This window comes from Otolemur garnettii, unplaced genomic scaffold (assembly GCF_000181295.1).
Source record: "Otolemur garnettii isolate 467f Iridium unplaced genomic scaffold, OtoGar3 scaffold00289, whole genome shotgun sequence".
NCBI lineage: Eukaryota > Metazoa > Chordata > Mammalia > Primates > Galagidae > Otolemur > Otolemur garnettii.
In genome coordinates this window covers 221,560-228,019 of record NW_003852684.1, presented here as the reverse complement: position 1 = coordinate 228,019, position 6,460 = coordinate 221,560, and positions in this window count along the sequence as shown.

The following is a 6,460-nucleotide window of genomic DNA, read 5'->3' as shown; positions in this document are numbered from 1 at the left end:
TATGCATTGGGTAAATTCCTCTTCTGTTGAGGTCCCCAGACACATTTCCATTCCCAAACCCATCAGCTGGCAACCTTCATTACTTACCACAGATCAGGAAATGTTACTGATGGGTATCTGGACAGTTTTCCAAAGGGCTTTCTCTATTGGCCTTATAAAGTCAACCTTAATTCCTTAACACAGTCTGGAAAACTCTGGAAATGCTATTCTAGCCAAAGCTTTGATAAAATGACCAGTGCACTCATCATGTCCTATAGAACAAAACAGATTCTTATTGAACTTATGCAAATAACTGTATTGTCAGAATTAAGAATACTTACAAATGTCTTTCAAATTCAGAAGAAATCAAGGAGAGAGAAAAATACATGTTTCAAACTCTGCTCATAAGTACATAAATTGCTTGAAAAGCTACAAATAGCTCAAAAGACAGAAAATGGTTTTCTTGACTTCTGGAAAACAGAACACAGAAAGAACAAACAATACTTCGAACAAAAAGACATAACAAACTAGTCTAGTTCCACGTAGCTGATTTTTATTCTGTTTGAAGTTAGGTTAGCAATACTCATAGACATGTTAACTTTCCAAAGAAAGTTCTAAAAATCTGCTTTTAGCCCAAAGGTACTCAATTTCCAAAGATATCAGGAATTTGAATTTGAGAGAATTCATCAGCCTCTCTTAATATTTTTTTTTCTTTTTAGGATAAACTTTGGACTCAGCCAGTTACATAAAAAAAAAAAAAACACTTTCTATTTTAGATGAATTAAAATTATTACTGACAATATATGTTAGGACAGACCAATGTCTTATACATTAGGACAGACCAATGCTGTATAATATTGGAACATATATATAACCATAACCCATGCAAAATTAATCACCATTTCATATTTGACAATGTTTCCTATACATTTTTATTTAATAAATCAAATTAGTTCAATCTGTTTTTCTGTGCCTTTCAGTGGTCTTAATATTTCAAAAAGACCAAATTTAGAGTTGTGCTTCTTGTTTTATGGACCAAGTTCAAACCTGCCAGCCTCTGTGCCTGTGGCCGGCACTGCGATCACTGCACTACAGGCACCAAGTCACAAATTTAGAGTTTTCATTTGGAAGGTTTGTCAAATATCAAAGGCCTACTACATTGGTTAAAATAAGATTACATGCCAAAAGATTTTAAAGGAAATACATAGTCAACTGGATCACATGTAAATTCTTTCACAAATTCTCTTTTATGAGCTTCCCTTAACCTGCACAATCTACAAACATTCTAAACCTTCTTTAACTTTTGCCCTGCCTTTCACTTTCTTAGACAACTATTCTGTTTCAGGACAAAATTTTTCACACAAGATTCTTTCTTTACACCATGCTGTTCTCCTTTCTGTCTAATTTCTCTTACTCTCAAATAGCTCACTTCTCACAAAACAGGATCTCAGTTCACTATGAAGTCACCCATTCACTTGACCAAACTGATAATTAGAAGGTTTAAAAAGCAAGAATCTTATCTTTTGACAAAGACTCAGTTTCCCCAACAATTCAAACAACCAAATTATTACATTTTATAAATGAGAGATATTTTATTAGATGATTTTCCCACTCAGAGCTGGACAGGGAACCCCTATTTTTCAGGCTCAGTTGGGCTCAGATATCAGACTCCCATCTCCAGGTACAAACACTCTGAGCCCCAGCAAGGTCATAAATAAAGCAGCCTGAAACCTTTTGTCTGGCTCCACCCAGACTAAGAAGCACACACTCTAATCCTCCCCAGACAAAAACCACAGCAAAGACCTAATAACCTTGTCCAGGGTGAGGGGCTGCATTCATCCATTTTCCAGAACACCTATTCAATTTGTAAAGGCATTTTTTCATCTACCAAGTCCTGGCCAAAATATCTCTCAGGGCCAATTATTTACCCCTAGATGAAGGACTCATGCAGGAAACCTCTGACCTGGGACTCCTCTCCCCTTTCTGAGGCTATCCACACAGGAAACCCATTGCTGATATGGATACAGACCCATTCCCCACTGGATTTACACTCTCTCCTCCAGATTTTCAAGGGCCATCCAGAGCTCACTGGACTGTCCAGACCGCAACACTCTCCAAGGCATGGCTCCTCTGCCAATTCTCTGGCACTCTTTACTCTTTCTGCATGACCCTCAGTCCAACAAAATCCCATTTTATCACTGATCTGTGGCCCACAGGCTCAATTCTCAAATTCCTGAGACCAAAAACTCACTGAAGAAATTCCAGTAACAAAACTACAAAACCCTTTTTAATGTCATTTCATTTTCCCCCAAGACCACATGGCCACATGGCTGCCCAAAGACAGAAAGTGGAAAACCTGGAACTTCCAGTTTCCCTCAGAATAGCCAAGGGGCAAATTTGTAACAGGGAAGAAGGGTGTAATCACACATTCATTTCACCTGATGAATGGGGAGGGGGAGGGCGAATCCCACCTATTCTTACCCATCTCAGTCATTCTCCAAGCACTCACATGCACACAATCCGAACACATTTTTTAACCTGGGCAGCCTTGATTTCCCACTTGAGCTACCACTTAGCCATAGGAGGCAAACCAAAACTCCCATAGGCCCTGTGAAGGGAGGTCCAACTCCACTCTCAGAGTTCTCTGTCACACCACATCCACACCCTCTCACACAGCTCTCAACCAACCTGCTGGTGATCTAATGCCAAGGAGGTGATCAAGCTCCTCTTCCACTAAAATTGTAGTGAGCTTCAAAGGAATCCTACCTTACTCTGGATGTCCTGGCACCACCTGTTACTGGTTCCTCTCTGGTGCTCAGCCTCTGCAGTGACCCACTGCAGGGACCTCACCAGCTCCATCTCAATGAGCCATTCCTCTGGGAGAATTTGTCCCAGGAGCGCTCTGAGGACTGCATTGCCAGACCAGCAGGAGTTCCCCAAGGGGGTGATCTGCAGGCAGAACCCGACCCAAAGAATCTGGCTGCACAGTTTTTCCACCAAACCTCGCTTCCTGGTCAGGGAACCAAGAAATGTAGCAGGAAACTGATGCAGACAGAAGACTCCAGGCACCAGCTGACTAGAGGAAGCGGGTTTATTTCGGCCAGAGGAACTCGGAACACCAGAGTGTCTCCAAAACTGAGCCCCCCCCACCGCCCCGACTCAATCTCTTGCCTCTCTTTTATCCACTTTTCAGGGCAGGAGTGCATGTGAGGGTCATAAAACAGAGAAAAACATGACATCATCCTCAAGGTCCCAGGCTCAAGGGGCAAGGTCAGATTCACCTGCGTCCTTGAGACTGGTCAGACCACCTATCCTCAAAGGCGACAGAAGTCCAGGGAATTTACTAGGCCCCGCGTATGTCAAGGAAGAAACATACAGACAACAGAGATGCCTGTGGCTTGGCTGAGGCCTACACAGGACGGCTAGGACAGATTCTTTTAGTTCTGCTTTTACCTTCTTGCCTCATTGGAACATATATATTTATAGCCCATATAAAATTAATCATCATTTCATATTTGACAATGTTTCCTATATATTTTTAATAAATCAAATAAATTCAATTTGTTTTCCTATGACTTTCAGTGGTCTTAATAGTTCAAGAAGACCAAATTTAGAGCTGTGCTTTTTGTTATTGTTGTTGGCCTAGGCCAAGTTCAACCCAGCCAGCCTCAGTGCATGTGGCCAGCACTGCAACCACTGCCTTATAGACACCAAGCCCCAAATTTAGAATTTTGATTTTGGAAGGTTTATCAAATATCAAAGGCCTAAAACATGTATTTAAATAAGATTATAAGCCAAAAGATTTTAAAAGAAATACATAGTCAACTGGATCACATGTAAATTCTTTCACAAATTCTCTTTTATGAGCTTCACTTAACCTGCACAGACAATCTACAAATATTCTAAACCTTCTTTAACTTTTGCCCTGTCTTTCACTTTCTTACACAACCATCCTGTTTCAGGAAAAAAAATTATCATGCAAGATTCTTTCTTTACACCATGCCATTCTCCTTTCTGTCTAATTTCTCTTACTCTCAAAAATTCACCTCTCACAAAACAGAATCTCAGTTCACTATGAAGTCATCCATTCACTCAACCAAACTGATAATTAGAAGTTTTAAAAACCAAGAATCTTATCCTTTAACAAAGATTTAGTTTCCCAAAAAAATTAAACAATTAAATTATTATATTTTATAAATGAGAAACGTTTTATGTGATATAACATTGGTGCAGGATTTTCCAACTCAAGGCTAGACAGGGAATCACCATTTTCCAGGCTCAGGTGAGCTGACACATCAGACTCTCATCTCCAGGTACAAACACTCTGAGCCCCAGCAAGGTCATTAACAAAGCAACCAGACAGCTTTTGGATGGCTCCACCCTGACTAAGGAGCATACACCCTAATCCTCTCCCAAGACAAAAACCACAGCAAAGACCTAATAACATTGTCCAAGGTGAGGGGCTGCATTCATTCACTTGCTAGAACACCCATTCAATTTGTAAAGGTATTTTTCCATCTACCAAGTCCTGGCCAAAATATCTCTCAGGGCCAATTATTTACCCCTAGACAAAGGACTCATACAGGAAACCTCTAACCTGGGCCTCCTCCCCCCTTCCAGAGGCTGTGCACCTTGGAGACCTGTTACTGAAATCAATACAGCACAAGATTTACATTCTCTCCCCTAGATTGTCAAGGGCCATCCAGAGCTCACCAGACTGCCCGAACTGCAACACTTTCCAAGGCACGACCCCTCTGCCAATACTTCTAGTACTCTCCACTCTCTCTGCATGCCCCTCGATCCAAATAAATCCCATTTTATTACTGTTCTGTGGGCCACGGGCTCAATTCTCAAATTTCTGAGACCAAAGACTCACTGAAGAAATTCCAATAACAAAAGTACAACATCCTTTCTAATGTCTTTTCATTTTCCCGCAAGACCCATATGGCCATGTGGCCGCAGCCAAAGATAGCCAAAGACAGAAAGCAGAAAACCTGGAACTTCCAGTTTATCTCAGAATAGCCAAGGGGCAAAGTTGGAGCAGGGAAGAAGGGCACACTTGCACATTTGTGTCACTCCGTAAATGGAGTGGGGGTGAAACCCCACCTATTGTTACCCGTCTCAGTCATTCTCCAATCACTTACATGCACACAATTCCAACCCATTTCTTAACCTGGGCAGCCTCAGTTTCCCACTCGAGCCACCACTTAGCCATAGGAGACATACCAACACTCCCATAGGCCCTGTGAAGGGAGGTCCAACTCCACCCTCGGAGTTCTCTCAGTTACACCATATCTACACACTCTCACACACCTCTCAACAGACTTGCTAGCAATCTAATGCCTAAGGAGTTGATCAGGTTCCTTCTTCCACGAAAACTGTAGTGGGACCCCAAGATCAATCATACCTTGCCTGTGTAGGTACCTGTTCCTGCATGACAGTTCCTCCCTGTGTTTGACTCCTTGAAGACCCACTGATGGTGTCCTTTCTCAGCCCAGTCAAGGCATCCACACAGGGAGGCCAAACTGCCTCCCTGGCACGATCGGTAGTTCACCTCGCCCAGGCCAATCAGGGGCCCCTATGTGGGTTTCCTGAGCATTGGCGGCAACCACCAGGTGCATAATCTCTCCAAGGGTGACCTCGCTTCCCAGTCAGGGAACCAAAAATGTTGCAGGAAGATGAGGCCCAATGGAGAGAAAGAGCACCCAAACACCACCTTTATAAGAGGAAGGGCTTTATTTACTGACTGGGAGCTTACGGCATAGAAGATTTCCAAATGGCCGTGCTCCCCAACTGGCTTGGTCTTTCCCTTTTTATTGACAGTCAAAAAGTTCCACCCCACAAGTACCCTTCTCATTGGCCAGTTTGAATCAAGCAGGAGATGCTATTCCAGCCCCTACAGAACTACAGGATTTCACAGAACTTGGAAATTTTCAAGTTCCAGGAAGTCAAGGCTACAAGTTCCCAAGGGCTGAGTCACCATGGAGAGGACACTGCAGGTGCATCCTTGTGGTCACCTTGAGAAGACCTGTTCTCCTAGATCTCAACCTTCTCAGGTATCCTCTCTCAATGTAACTCTACCCTGGACAACATAGGGAATCTGTATGTCAAAAATACCCATACACACCCATGAACCCACCCACAACAAACACACAGGTACAGAAAAACAAAGCAACAAACAAACATTTTAATCATCTAAAACGACCCGAATTAACTTGGTTGTTCAAGTAAAGTAGACATGCTTTAAGACCTGTGATACTTTGACCAAAATGAGACTGTACCCACGCCCTGGAAATTTGTAAGCTTCTATAAAATGGATCTTTTTGGTTATGCAGGCAGAATCGGGAGGTCCCCATTCTTGGCAGGTGAAGGCACCCCCAGAAAAAAGGGAAATTTAAAAAGTAAGCAGAAAGAGTCAGAACAAAGAAAAGTCAGCCAATTTACCTCTATGCCAGCTATTGCTAAATTTCTTTTTTTTTTT